Here is a 15,924-nt window from a genome sequence, read left to right as displayed (position 1 = left end):
ATCCCGCTCTGCCTGCCGCTGCTCTGGTCTTCTCTGCTGTGCTGTCCAATCACGAGCGTGATTGGACAGTACAGAAGAGAAGACCAGACCAGAGCAGTGGCCCGCAGAGCAGGAACCAGAAAGTACTAAGTTCATCAGTTCCCCACTGGCTGCTGCTCTGGTCTGCCACATTGTAGCCTGGAGGGGGAAACGCGGAAGGGAGGCCCCCAGGTGAGGGAGGGGGAGAGACTGCCCCCCCTGCTGCTCTGTGCCCGCCGCTGTTCCTCCTTCCTGCGCTGTGCCCCCTCCTGCAGTGCTCGGGGCCACTAAAAGGGAGGCCTACCGGGTGAAATCCTGAGCTCACCCGGCCCTGTCTGAGCCTGTCTTGCTGCATGTGTGATCGAGATTGCAACCAATTTCCGTCCCAAAATTGGTCACATTGTCAGTTGGGCATGCACTTGGTGGGAAAGATTTTCATCCAGTTTGATTATAAAAGTCGAATTAGATGGGCGATCAGCCACCAAGTCGCCTGATGTACGACCACCTTAGCAGGATCAGGGGCATAGCAATAGCCATAGCAGCCATAGCATCTGCTATGGGGCCCTGGAGCAGATGGGCCCCAGGTGGTAATTGATGTATTCACTATCAACTTTCTTGTGTTCCTCCACCCTGTGACTGTGTCTCAGTGCCCATGAACTATGTACAGTGCCAGTGTAGATGAGAATGAAATGGTAAGGATAAGGTGGCATTGCTCAAGAATGTCTGAGGGCACCATGAAAGTTATGCTATGGGGCTCCATAATCTCCAGCTATGCCACTGATCAGGATTACAAACTCCTCCTTTAAACTACTGACATAGCGGAAATATACACATTCCTAGGTGCTAATGAATAACACTACTTCACTCTTTCCAAAATCTCCAAGTGCCAAATATTAGAGATGGTTCGAACCTCAGATTTTCAGTTTGTGGACTGCGGATGTGAACTGAAGTTCGAGTTTGCATGAACCGGGCGAACCGCCATACTGTAGACTTCAATGGGCAGGCAAATTTTAAAAAATACAGGGACTTTTTCTGGCCAGTGGCCACAAAAGTGATGGAAAAGTTGTTTCAAGGGGGTCTAACACCTGGAGGGGGGCATGGCGGAGTGGAATACATGCCAAAAGTCCCGGGGAAAATTACGTATTTGACGCAGAGTAGGGTTATAATCCCTAATGTGCAGAAATCACATTACATTCCTAAATTGGAGGCATAAAGTGCTTTAAAACATTTTGCGTGTGTATACATCGATCAGGCAGTGTAAGTAGTGTACAGTTTGGGCATCGCCTTTTTGGAAAAATAATTGAAGCCTGGTATCTTGCACTGTGGTATCCCAATCGCCACAAATTTTTGGAAGGCCTCAGACTCCACCAGCTTGTATGGTAACAGCTGGTGGGCTAACAGTTCCGCCAAGCTAGCTGTCAGATGTCGGGCAAGAGGGTGACTGGCAGACATTGGCTTCTTCCCCTCAAATATTTCCTTAACGGACATCCAGGAAAGTAACTGGCTGCATTTAGGGACCAGGAGAAGTTAATTGTGGTGCTTGGGGACCGCGGGGTCAACAACTGCACTGCAGCCATAAACCCCTCCTGGTCTTCATGTACAGCTATTAACCCCTTGTGGTCAATATGATAAGCGGATGTATTCACTTTCACATTTGCATATTTAGTAGCGCACATCTGTGGGTAACCCCAGATGTTCACTTAAAGCTGAATTATCGCAAATACCTTCTGTTTTAAGAAGGCAAATCACGCCAAGTATTCACATTATAGTTAAATTTAATGAATAAAGTAATGCTGTGATTTCCTTTACTAAATAAAAGTGCAGTCAATCGGGTGCACAATGCCCGTGCATTACAATACTCTACCTGTCTGGCTGCCTGCCGCTAGTGTCCAGCCTCTGCCTTCCGCATTTGCATCCCGTGTGACTACTTGCGTATTTGCCCCCATGTGCAATATGTCAGCAGCCATGTGGGATGCCAACGTAGAAGTGGCTGGACACCAGGGGGCACATATAAAATTTTTTGGGGGAAAGCCACGGAGGTGGCGAGGCAGTCTCACAAGGTGGATTCCCAAACAATTTCATACTGCAGCCAACAGATCTCTCTCCGATCACATTTGATCTGTCTCTTGGACGATCTGCCCATACATTTCTAGATGTATGGGAACTTTAAAGGGATACTGTAGGGGGGTTGGGGGAAAATGAGTTGAACTTACCTGGGGCTTCTAATAGTCCCCTGCAGACATCCTGTGCCCGCGCAGCCATTCACTGATGCTCTGGCCCCGCCTCCGGTTCACTTCTAGAATTTCAGACTTTAAAGTCTGAAAACCACTGCGCTTGCGTTGCCTTGTCCTCGCTCCCCCTGATGTCACCAGGAGTGTACGGCGCAGGCATAGACCATACTGGGCCTGCGCAGTACGCTTCTGGTGACATCAGCGGGAGTGAGGACATGGCAATGCAGGCGCAGTGGTTTTCAGACTTTAAAGTCGGAAATTCCAGAAGTGAACTGGAGGCGGGACTGGAGCATCGGGGAGTGGCTGCGCGGGCACAGGATGTCTGCGGGGGACCATTAGAAGCCCCAGGTAAGTTCAACTCATTTTCCCCCGACACCCCTACAGTATCCCTTTAACATTTTCAACCTTCTAAGGTGCAGGTGCTAATTTTCCAGGGAGCTGGTGGGGGAACGGCACCTGTCTCCCTATGTCCATCAGGGGCGCTTGCCTCTCTCTTCTGCCCTTGTACCCCATGCCTGTATGCAGTTCTAGCACAATGGCATACGCACACCTATTCCACCACTTGGCTCCAGCAACTTCTTCAGAGCTGCTCCCATACATTATTGTCCTCTTGATGATGCCATCAGGGCTGAAGGTGGGAAGTTAATGCATGCAAGCAACTCTGAAGAGGAGATTAAGGTCCTGGCGCTTAGTGGGGGAATAGGTGTGTGCGCATGCTGCTGTGCTGGCTCTGCATATAGGTGGCACCCCCACAAACCTCCCCGTAGCATGCTTTAGGAAATTGGCAGTGTATAATGGTTATTTGGGCTAAAAAGATCAAGTGGCCCCCTAACATCCTGGCTACAAGCCAGAAACTTAGGTCTGTGGACTTGTGGATAAGGCACCCCACAATTTTCTTTCTTGAGTCAGTCCTAAACTTCTTGACTTATAGCTCATAAATACAGTAGCTTTAAATTTAGGCTGTATCTGTGCTATAAACCAGCAGATCTGGGGGTACAGTTGGATAAATGGCTGTATATTTAGGCTGTATCTGTGCTATAAACCAGCAGATCTGGGGGTACAGTTGGATAAATGGCTGTATATTTAGGCTGTATCTGTGCTTTAAACCAGCAGATCTGGAGGTACAGTTGGATAAATGGCTGTATATTTAGGCTGTATCTGTAGCAGATCTGGGGGTACAGTTGGATAAATGGCTGTATATTTAGGCTGTATCTGTGCTATAAACCAGCAGGTCTGGATGTACAGATGGATAAATGGCTATATATTTAGGCTGTATGTGTGCTATAAACCAGCAGATCTGGAGGTACAGTTGGATAAATGGCTGTATATTTAGGCTGTATCTGTGCTTTAAACCAGCAGATCTGGAGGTACAGTTGGATAAATGGCTGTATATTTAGGCTGTACCTGTGCTATAAAGCAGCAGATCTGGAGGTACAGTTGGATAAATGGCTGTATATTTAGGCTGTATCTGTGCTATAAAGCAGCAGATCTGGAGGTACAGTTGGATAAATGGCTGTATATTTAGACTGTATCTGTGCTATAAACCAGCAGATCTGGAGGTACAGTTGGATAAAAGGCTGTATATTTAGGCTGTATCAGTGCTATAAACCAGCAGATCTGGAGGTACAGTTGGATAAATGGCTGTATATTTAGGCTGAATCAGTGCTATAAACCAGCAGATCTGGAAGTACAGTTGGATAAATGGCTGTATATTTAGGCTGTATCTGTGCTATAAACCAGCAGATCTGGAGGTACAGTTGGATAAATGGCGGTATATTTAGACTGTATCTGTGCTATAAACCAGCAGATCTGCGGGTACAGTTGGATAAATGGCTGTATATTTAGGCTGTAGAGTATCTGTGCTATAAACCAGCAGGTCTGGATGTACAGATGAATAAATGGCTGTATATTTAGACTGTATCTGTGCTATAAACCAGCAGATCTGGAGGTACAGTTGGATAAAAGGCTGTATATTTAGGCTGTATCAGTGCTATAAACCAGCAGATCTGGAGGTACAGTTGGATAAATGGCTGTATATTTAGGCTGAATCAGTGCTATAAACCAGCAGATCTGGAAGTACAGTTGGATAAATGGCTGTATATTTAGGCTGTATCTGTGCTATAAACCAGCAGATCTGGAGGTACAGTTGGATAAATGGCGGTATATTTAGACTGTATCTGTGCTATAAACCAGCAGATCTGCGGGTACAGTTGGATAAATGGCTGTATATTTAGGCTGTAGAGTATCTGTGCTATAAACCAGCAGGTCTGGATGTACAGATGAATAAATGGCTGTATATTTAGGCTGTATCTGTGCTATAAACCAGCAGATCTGGAGGTACAGTTGGATAAATGGCTGTATATTTAGGCTGTATCTGTGCTATAAACCAGCAGATCTGGAGGTACAGTTGCATAAATGGCTGTATATTTAGGCTGTATCTGTGCTATAAACCAGCAGGTCTGGATGTACAGATGAATGAATGGCTGTATATTTAGACTGTATCTGTGCTATAAACCCGCAGATCTGGAGGTACAGTTGGATAAAAGGCTGTATATTTAGGCTGTATCAGTTCTATAAACCAGCAGATCTGGATGTACAATTGGATAAATGGCTGTATATTTAGGCTGTATCTGTGCTATAACCAGCAGGTCTGGATGTACAGATGGATAAATGGCTGTATATTTAGGCTGTATCTGTGCTATAAACCAGCAGATCTGGGGGTACAGTTGGATAAATGGCTGTATATTTAGGCTGTATCTGTGCTATAAACCAGCAGATCTGGAGGTACAGTTGGATAAATGGCGGTATATTTAGGCTGTATCTGTGCTATAAACCAGCAGATCTGGGGGTACAGTTGGATAAATGGCTGTATATTTAGGCTGTATCTGTGCTATAAACCAGCAGATCTGGAGGTACAGTTGGATAAATGGCTGTATATTTAGTTTGTATTTGGCTGGTATTGGCTCCACCCACTTTTTCTAACCCTAACACCCAATTACTGAATGACCTAGTTTGTGAGCTTTGCGGTGTTTGGCATCAATAATTTGCATTGAAATGAAACAAATCTGATTGACTGTTTGTGGTGCCACCCCCTTTTCTGAATTTTAACCCCAGTCACCCAATAACCAACTGTACCAGGCTTGAGGCTTGTGCCATTAACCTCCTTAGCAGTAATCCCGAGTCAGGCTCGGGATAGAAATCCGCAGCTCATAGCGGTAATCCCGAGCCTGAGCGAGTTATATGCAGAAGCTACTGCAGATCTCTCTGTGGTATTTTTTGTAATGCCTAAAAGCTTGTGAAAAAAATTCACAGCTTTTAGAACCTAAATCTGGAAATAATCATAACGCCAATGAGCTTAACAGTGCAAAAATAGCAGCAATTAAATATTCCCCTTGAAAATCAATAATTGAATTTTGATTGGCTTTTGTAGGCTCCACCTACTTTTCTAAATATTAATCCCAGTCACCCAGTAACCAGCTGTGCAAAGTTTGAGAACCCTGCCATTAACAGTGTAAGAATGGCTGCAATTTATGTTTTCCCTGTGAAATTTATATTTGTCTTTGTCCACTTTTTTGGTATGGGGAATTGGAGATAAAAAGTATCCTATACAGGATCTTCTAAAAAAATTAGCATATTGTGATAAAGTTCATTATTTTCTGTAATGTCCTGATAAACATTAGACTTTCATATATTTTAGATTTATTACACACAACTGAAGTAGCTCAAGCCTTTTATTGTTTTAATATTGATGATTTTGGCATACAGCTCATGAAAACTCAAAATTCCTATCTCAAAAAATTAGCATATTTCATCCGACCAATAAAAGAAAAGTGATGGTCTGGGGTGCCATGTCAGCTGCTGGTGTTGGTCCACTGTGTTTTATCAAGGGCAGGGTCAATGCAGCTAGCTATCAGGAGATTTTGGAGCACTTCATGCTTCCATCTGCTGAAAAGCTTTATGGAGATGAAGATTTCCTTTTTCAGCACAACCTGGCACCTGCTCACAGTGCCAAAACCACTGGTAAATGGTTTACGGACCATGGTATTACTGTGCTCAATTGGCCTGCCAACTCTGCTGACCTGAACCCCATAGAGAATCTGTGGGATATTGTGAAGAGAAAGTTGAGAGACACAAGACCCAACACTCTGGATGAGCTGAAGGCCGCTATCGAAGCATCCTGGGCCTTCATAACACCTGAGCAGTGCCACAGGCTGATTGCCTCCATGCCACGCCGCATTGAAGCAGTCATTTCTGCAAAAGGATTCCTGACCAAGTATTGAGTGCATAACTGAACATCATTATTTGAAGGTTGTCTTTTTTTGTTTTAAAAACACTTTTCTTTTATTGGTCGGATGAAATATGCTATTTTTTTGAGATAGGAATGCTGTATGCCAAAATCATCATTATTAAAACAATAAAAGGCTAGAACTACTTCAGTTGTGTGTATTTGATTCTAAAATATATGAAAGTCTAATGTTTATCAGTACATTACAGAAAATAATGAACTTTATCACAATATGCTAATTTTTTGAGAAGCTCCTGTATGTTATTCCAGGTAATGTACTATGTGTGTGCCAAATTTCATTCAAATCCATTAAGCCATTGCTGCGTGATTGAGTAACAAACATCCAAACTCCTAAACTTTTGCATTTATAATACTAGCTGATTGCACGGCGTTGCCCGGGTATGTATTGGGCTGGTGTTGGCTCCACCCATTTTTCTAACCCTAAAACACAATTACTTGACTACTCAATGACCTAGTTTGTGAGCTTTGCGGTCTTTGGCATCAATAATTTGCTTTGAAATGAAACAAATCCGATGGGCTGTTTGTGGCTCCACTCCCTTTTCTGAATTTGAACCTCAGTCACCCAATGACCAACTGTACCAGGTTTGAGGCTTGTGCCATTACCAGTGCAAGAATGGCAGTAATTAAATATTTCCCTTGAAAATCAATAGTTGAATTTTGATTGGCTTTTGTAGGCTCCACCTACTTTTCTGAATATTAATCCCAGTCACCCAGTGACCAACTGTGCAAAATTTCAGAACCCTGCCATTAACAGTGTAAGAGTGGCTGCAGTTTATATTTTCCCAGGGAAATGTGTATTTGTCTCCGCCCACTTTTTGGTTATGGGGATAAAAAGTATTCTATATGTTATTCCAGGTAATGTACTATGTGTGTGCCAAATTTCATTCAAATCCATTTAGCCATTGTTGTGTGATTGAGCAACAAACATCCAAACATCCAAACTTTCACCTTTATATTAGAAACATACTAGGTATTTCCCGGTGGTGTTGATCCAGGGATTTTATCTGATTGCCATCTGGAGTCAGGAAGCATTTTTTTTCCCTTTGAGACTAATTGGACCATGCCTTGTAAGGGTTTTTTAACTTCCTCTGGATCATCTGAGATTTGTAAGGGTTCAGGCTAGTGTTGTACCATATTTCTTGGTTATACTTGATGGACGGGTGTCTTTTTTTAACCCAACTAACTATGTAACACAATACAGTTTTAAAATACAATTTAAAAAAGGCATAGCGATTGAATAAAAAATAACAAATCCTGTAAGTTGATGAATTATGACACAATGGACCCTGTATCAGTATAAATGTTTGCAGAGGTGTAACAACTGGGGCTACAGGTACCCTACCTCATGGCCTGCCTCCGATACAGGGTTCCCCCTCCAGAGCTACTATTGGGGACCACATGACACAAGCTGCACTGACAGCAGAGCTGGTGACCACTTTGTTGCAAGGAAACAAAAGTAAAAAGCATCTGTATTTATTGAAATAAAAGAGCAGCAACAAACAAACAGTGAAAAAAATATGATCAACCAAATAATGCAAGAACAGTGAAGATCTCCCTTTCCAAGCACATCAAACATAAAGGATAAATACAAAAGCAAGTTGGTAGTATAAGATCAGTACTGAGTGCACACTACATTGTCTTCTGAGTTCATGATCTGTAATCCAGGCACATTGTTAGGGTCAGAGATTGGGGGCCTAAGCCCTGGATCCCCTGGCACTGTGCCCCAAGGACATCATGGTGCCCTGAATCTCAAATAGTGCTGGCATCTGTTACCATGGTGCTAGTGACACTCCCCCTAGGCCGGTCTGCTGAAGAAATAGCCTACGTATGGAATCTGCCTACATGCATTAACAAATGCATAGTCAGGAGGGTTAGAGTTAGGGTTACCAGACCACAGCACAGCCACAGTCTGTCCCTAGCTTACATAGCGGCAATGTTTATTGGTTGCAGCAGTGCATGCGCCCCGTTTGCCTTCCAGGTCTCTTGGTGGGTGTGGCCATGATGTGGCTCTGGCGCCAGAAAGAAGAGAGGAGGTGATGCTGACTGCACCAGTGTAGAAGAGAGTGATGGCACTGCAGCAGGCAGAGCACTGTGTTTTGTGTGTGTTATGTGCTGTATTGCATAATATAATATTGGGGGGGGGGGGGGGGGGAGCAAAATTTACTTTTGACAGTAGTAAAGCTGCCTATATCTTCAAAAATAACTGTACAGAGCTCATTCAGGAATAAAATACAATCTTTATTAATGTAAGCCTGAGGGGAAGAAAGGTTTTAAAAACATACTCATCTAGATGATGCATAGCTTCTCCTGACAACTCCAGGCTTGATACTGAGTCTGGCCTCCCCTCTGTCTTTCCACTTTAGCCTCTGTTTGGGATGTCCAAGGCACATGCACAGTCCATCCGTGCACCCTCTCTGTATGTGCTCCGGCGTGTGTGTGTGTGTGGTGTATGCATGATGTGTGTGTGTGTGTGTGTGTGTGTGTGTGTGTGTGTGTGGTGTATGTATGATGTGTGTGTGTGGTGTGTGTACTCTGGCAATGCGCACTTCCGATTGTTCCTGTAGTGTGCATGCCCAGGATGCTCTTGGACACAGAGTGCAATTCATGAGGGCAGATGGTGTGGATTGAGCGTGCACTAGGCTCTGACTGGCCTCAGTCGTAACTAAGAACGGGCTACAGTAGCAAGATGGAGGGATGGTCATGCACAGTAACATACCTAAAAGTGTCAGAATAGCCAACACAATGCCTACCAAACATAAACCCAAACTGTGGTAATGGTGTTGGTGGGTCACTTTCTTATGGCTATAGTAGAAATGTCACACACATTTATGCATCGTTTACACCGCTACTCATACTGAAGGGCACAGACTGTGCAAGTCCTAACGCCTAGATGATGTCATATGGACTTTGAGGATCTTTGAGGATCTTGCGTTCTATCAGTACACTACAGTGCGAGTTTTATAGGCTTTTTGTTGCAATTTTATTGTCTTTTGGTGAATGTATACCCATTGAACATTTTTTTTGTTTGGGGGGGGGGGGGATGCTGTCTCCTCATTTGTGGGTATTTTAGAGGCGTGGGGGCAATGTTGCTTTATTATTTCTGATTAATTACTTGTAGGCCCATTTTGCCTAGGTATGTTTTGGGAGGAAAATTGGGCCCAGTGCCTTCTTTGAGTTGCAATGTTTATGTTACATTTATGTCACGGACGGTTGCGGGGCCGCAGACGCGTCCTGGAACCGCCCGTGAAGAAAAAGCGATCGCACTCGATTCTCTGCATCGATTGCGCTTCAGATCAATAGAATCTGGATTGATTGTGTAGGAGCATCTGCAGTCTTTTCTCAGCAGAGAGATAGCATCAGCTTAACTGCAGGATGGCTCTTTTGATATGCTAATGAGCAGGAACAAACCCTTGAGTTCAGGAAGCTAATCCCAGCAGGGGGCTATTCAAAACCTGCTTTTTCCCCAGACCGGCTGTAGCCGTATAGACAGAATAAGAAAGCATGGAGTTTAGAATTTTGAGCATGTTTAAGGAATACCGTTCAGGTGAGAAATGTGAAAGTTATATAATTCTGCTGGTCCGGATCTTGTATTTTGATATTAAATTGGGGCCACTGGCATAACCAGAACTCGGGGGATTCCACCGTTTTTTAACCGGGCATGCAAACATGCCCAAGTTTGGTATCATATGAACTGGCCTAGTCTGAGAAATATGAATATGTGATGGTCATGTGTGTGCAGAAAGCGTAAGCCGAGATATGGCAAATGTCATATTTGGTGGGCATAGAGCACCCCTCCAGGGAGCTCACCGCCCCTGTCCAACCCCTGGGCTGTACTTGAGGCTCCACCCAAAGGTGGGTATTGTTCAAAAGTGTTTGCAAGGAACCACTCCTGCAGTCCTCCACCCTGAACCACCATCTTGATCTCATCTGTGCCAGCTTGAGGATATGCTGGCATCCACCTGGTCTGAACTCTGAACTTTGATTGAAACCAAGAACTTTACAAGTTTTCCCACTAAAGGACATCTTTCCAGGAACTAAGTATTTTTTCTCCCTTCTTTTATTTTTCATACTGGCTATTACTGTTTTAATAATTGTTGATTTTAATAATTGTCTGTATATATTAATTATTTATATTGCTTTCAATAAACCGAAGCTATTGTCAGTTGTTGTTCTAGCTACCCTATTATTCAGCACACACAGAACTGATCCCAGGTCTCTGAAGAGATGCTACTATTGTTTGTTGTTGGCTAGACAGAATACAGCGTGTTTTAACCGTTTTTATTTGTAGATCTAGGCTCAGACAGTCAATGGGCTCCTCTGTCCCATGGTAACAGAGTGGGCGGCAGATACCCTGGAATCGTGTGTAAGTTGTAATTACCGTACCTCACAGGCTCCCTTCTGGTTTGTCTGTGGCCAATTCCCAACGGGTCCTGCGCATTGACTGCGACCAGAGTTCAGACGATCCGTGCGCTGGCACCGTTTGGAAGGCCATTTGCGGTTTGACCACTAGGGCTTCCTGTGACAATTTACTATTCACTCTGCTCTCATTTTGTTTGAACATGCCGAATTTAAGCCAAGGCCACATAGGCCATGGCCTAGGGCACCACAGGATCAAGGGTGGGTGGGCAGCAGGCTAAACTGGGGTTGGGGGCAGGAAGGGTCACCTGACTACCTATACTGGAGGGAGAGGGGGATCATCAGGCTATCTATATGTAAGGGACAGCATCATCTGGCTTCTTATACTAAAGGGAAGGGGGGGGGCATCAGTCTACCTATACTGGAGGGAAGGGGGGGGGGATTGGGTATCCAGGCTATCAAAACTGGAGGTGGGAAGTGTCATGAATGATATGGGAGTTGAGATGATTAGCGATTCTGTATCATTCCGCAAAGAATGACATTTTTTCTTTTCATGACGTATGTTTGTTGACCAGTGAAGGCAAGTGTGTCTAATTAACTTGTTCAAAAGAATTCCTTTCCTGGCCTGGGACTTGTTAATTAGCCAGAGGTGTAAAACTCAAAGGTTGTTCTAGCTGGTCACGCTTAGATGCTAATTAACATACCAGAAGGTGGTTTTCATCCAGGGGAAGCCAAAGGAAGCTAGCTCCACAGGGGTCCACTGAAGAGCTCAGACACAGAGGCACCGCTGGGGAGAAGATTTAAATGCATATGGTTTATGATGTTGGTCTGTTAAATGAAAACCGTGTATTGCACAGCTATGAAATTAATATAGTCTTATTCGTTAAAATCTGTCCAATGTGCTGATATAAAATTCATAAAAATAACCCGCCCGGTTCTTGGTGTACGACCCTTCTCGGGGACAGGACAGCCTAACGCACTCATACAAGATGTCATATTAATCGGTATTTTCTGACAATTATGAATCTGCTATCCACCTAAATATAACATGTATAGTTTAGGTGTTTTACAATCCAAGCTCAAAATCCTCCTAGAAGGAGGTGGACTGTCATTGGTGGGTAATTCAGAGGGGGTAGGCATTGCCACACCCCCAAACCAGCTTCATCAAAAGCACATTGCCAGCAGGCAGACCTCAGTCCTCCAAATCCCATCTTCACGAGAGCCTGCTGCTGCTTACCAGAGGACCATGTGGTTAGCAACCATCTTGGAACTGTAACACCTGCTTGGATTACAAAATATACCTAAAGGCCTCTGATTCTGAAACCAAGGACTTTGCATTTCTTTTCCCAGAAGGAAATATTCCCACACAGACTGCATTTCGGCTAAGTAAACCTTTCACAATTATTCCCTTTTATTTTAAGCTTTGTGTGTATATGTTAATTAGTGTATGTAAATGTGTGTAATGCATTTTTGTAATTAAAACGTTTACAAATCATTTTACGGTTATGACCTGTTCCTGATCATACACAATCGTACTTACTCCTCCGAAAACGTTACCTTGTGTTCTAGAGTATCTTGTATTTACAACCCGTATGCTTGAATCGGGCACAGATAGACAGATCTGGCGCCGATCCCTGCATACAGCTAAGGGTTAACTTACAGTGTTCGCAGTGTGCTAATATATTTACAGTCATGTGCTGACTCACATGTGGTGGCAAGCATTTGAATTGTACGTGTGTTGTGAATCCTTTGGAGTCAGGACGCTCCTCTCGGCTAGTCGGTTCATAGATTGCGAATCCACATGTGGGCATCTATGCGCAAAGCGACAGCGAGACCGAGTTTCTGACTCTGAGCGATTGACCCGATCAAGGACCGGCCTGTGCGGTCTATGACAGGAAGAGAGTCATCTGGCTGCCTATACTAGAAGGGGGCAGCTGTTAACAGTGGCCTTGGGTGGTAAAGAGTACAAATCTTGCCCTGCATGCCGCTCTAAACACACCTTGCTCTCCCTCCTTTCTGCCCTGGGGTGCCCTGGATCTTTCAGGATCCAGCACCTGTTGTATTCCATTTTTGTCTCAACCTCAAGTGCATAATCAGCACAAAGAATGGGGTAAAAAAAACTGGTAATAACGGTAACAGGACCAGGAGTTCAGGTAGTCAGGGGCCTTGTGCTAACCAGGAATGGTCAATAATGAGATGCAAATAATCCTGCGCCGATGCAGATTCTATGCTAATTTTATGTGAATGTATGCAGTCTAAAAATAAATTCTCATCAGTGGGAAGGATGTTGTATACTTGTAGTGCTCCATGCTTTGCTACTATGCAAGGGGATAAAGAAGGAGTCAATGGTTGGTGTATTCTTCATGGACAGGAAGGGGCGGGAGACCTGGCGGTTGCACTTCCTATATGACCTCTGGCAGACCGGGATTACCATGGGGAGAGGGGGGGGGGGGGGAATAGTAGGTGGGTAATGGAATCTAGGGAAACATGTCCCCATGATTTGTATCTACATCCAAGCAGCTAAGTGCATTTGGTCGGAGAATTCTTTGGATTTAGCTGCACCGGGCATTTGGTCTATGTCCTCTTGGAAGCCACTTGCGAATATACACAATCAGAGTTAGTGGTAGTTTGTTGCAGAGGCCTGGTGTTTGGCAGGGACATATTCAGAGTAGCGTAACACAAGTTCTCTGGGTCTCCGTTCTTCTGGCCAGATGTGGCGGATCGGTCAGGGGCAGCTCTCCTCACTGGGGCATATTCTACATCACCCACCCTCTCCCTGCTTCTCTCTTTCCTCTTCTGTCCACTGGCTGGACGATGGGCTATAGTGGCATAATCCAGATCCAAGTCTTCCTGTGACACACAAGGTGACAACACAAATGTAACAAGAACATTTTTATGTAAAGAAGTAAAACCATACAAGCGCTTCTAAAATAACCGAAGAAATGATGCTTCAGCCAGGTGGAGTATTCCACAGATAGACAAAGGGCAGTAGGGCACATGGATTCAATATTCCTCAGCGCTAGCAAACTGAAGATCAAAAAGCAGTTCTTCCTTTCATAGGTTGCCAATCAGACTAATCCCTCCTGTGGACACTCAGTGCTCATGAGACAATGGTGACAATAACCAAATGCAATTAAGGCACCCAAGGCAATCCTTATCTGCCGGCAATTTCCATGATGCCTTCTGACTGGCAGAAGTAGGAAATTACAGAGTGATGTGAACTCTTTAATGTAAAAAGATGAGATAAAACTGAAGTTTTTTTTTTTAGTAATGAGCCGCGTTGTTAGCATGCATTTCTAATATGCTATTGAGATGCCCTGGAGGTTAAAATGCTGCTTGGTTCCCTTTAAGCTTTAAAGAGGGGTAACTACTCCATGGGACGCCTTTGTGGCCACACAAGATGCCAACAGGGATAGATGAGAGGGTCTAGGTCTTAGGTAAAGGATGGGGTTAACAATAGACTGGGAGCTCAAAATCATATGATGTCTGTGAGTTAGGGATTAAGCATGGAAGAACATTGATGATTAGTCACCAGGCAGATAAAGCCTTTTACACACACACTACAAAAATGTCTCTGTATCCAAAAATAACAGAAAACCTGCACCCATTTGGAGCTAGGAGTTAAAGAAACTCTGTAACAAAATTTTCAGCCTTAGTTCTTCTATCCTATAAGTTCCTTTGCCTGTTCTAATGTGCTCTGGCTTACTGCAGCCTTTCCTAATTGCACAGTAGCTGTGTTATCTCTGTTATATGATCTAATCTTCTCTCTTCTGTCGGCAGAGGCTGGAATGTGTGGAATGTGCAGGGCTGCTTGTCAATGGCAGAAGCAATACACACCCCCTGCACACTCTGTATGACGCACACACTCTGCTTATGTGAGCCTATCACAAGCTGGTTAGTTTGTTTGTAAACACTGCCTAAAACTGGCAATTACAAGCCAGGATCTCAGCAGAGAGTGGCAGAAACAGCACAGAGGGGCCCAGGAGAACATAATGAATAGAATGGTATGCTTTTTGCTGTAAAAATTTTAGAGTACAGATTCTCTTTAAAGTTTAGGTATGAAGCTGATTATCTTATAGAACATTATGCTTTATCCTGGCTAGAGCTGATGCAATAATTTGTCAGATATGGTGGAGCAGTAGGTAAGAGTTTTTACACTAACCTGATTACATGTCCGGCGTCTACCTTTCCTTTTAGAAGATGATGCGTGGCGTTCTGCAGAGATAAATGTAAAATGTGTCACAGAGAGAATAAGATCAGAGTGAAATCACTATTAGGCCAGATCCCACTAGGAGCAATTTCTAATAGCTAGTGATTCCATTAGTACTGCATAATAATGGCGCACAGGGAAAAAAGAAGAAAAACGGCACACACTAACGTTATTTATCAATAGCGCCGCTCATGTGCCAAACAGCAGACGTTATTGCACACAGTAACGTTATTTATCAATAGCGCCCTACATAAGCCAAACTGCAGTGCAGACGTTATTTAACTGCAAAATGGTGAATGGATTTAATGTAACACTGTCAAGGTTAGGATTAGGCACCACCAGGGGAGATTTAGGGTTAGGCACCACCAGGGGGGTGGTTAGGGTTAGGCAGGCACCACCAGGGGGGTGGTTAGTGTTAGGCACCACCAGGGGGGTGGTTAGTGTTAGGCACCACCAGGGGGGTGGTTAGTGTTAGGCACCACCAGGGGGGCAACACCATGCGCCATTATTCGTAGGCGCCATTTTCAGATGCATCTGTATCCTCAATTCATGAGATTTGAACATTTATATCCTCTCATCCAAATGTATTGTTTCCAAGCATATATTTGTATTATTATTAATAATTTATAAAGCACCAACATATTCCGTGGCGTGGTATGCAAGTAACCAGCAGATACAGATACATTTTCTTTCTTCGCACCAAATGTATTTATTAATGATTTAGTAGACCAAATACAGACTATTGTAGCCATCTCTGAAGATACAAAATTATGCAGAATTACTGTATCAACACTAAGATGGAT

This window comes from Hyperolius riggenbachi, chromosome 2, assembly GCF_040937935.1.
Source record: "Hyperolius riggenbachi isolate aHypRig1 chromosome 2, aHypRig1.pri, whole genome shotgun sequence".
In the NCBI taxonomy this organism is placed as follows: domain Eukaryota; kingdom Metazoa; phylum Chordata; class Amphibia; order Anura; family Hyperoliidae; genus Hyperolius; species Hyperolius riggenbachi.
This window is presented reverse-complemented; position numbering follows the sequence as displayed.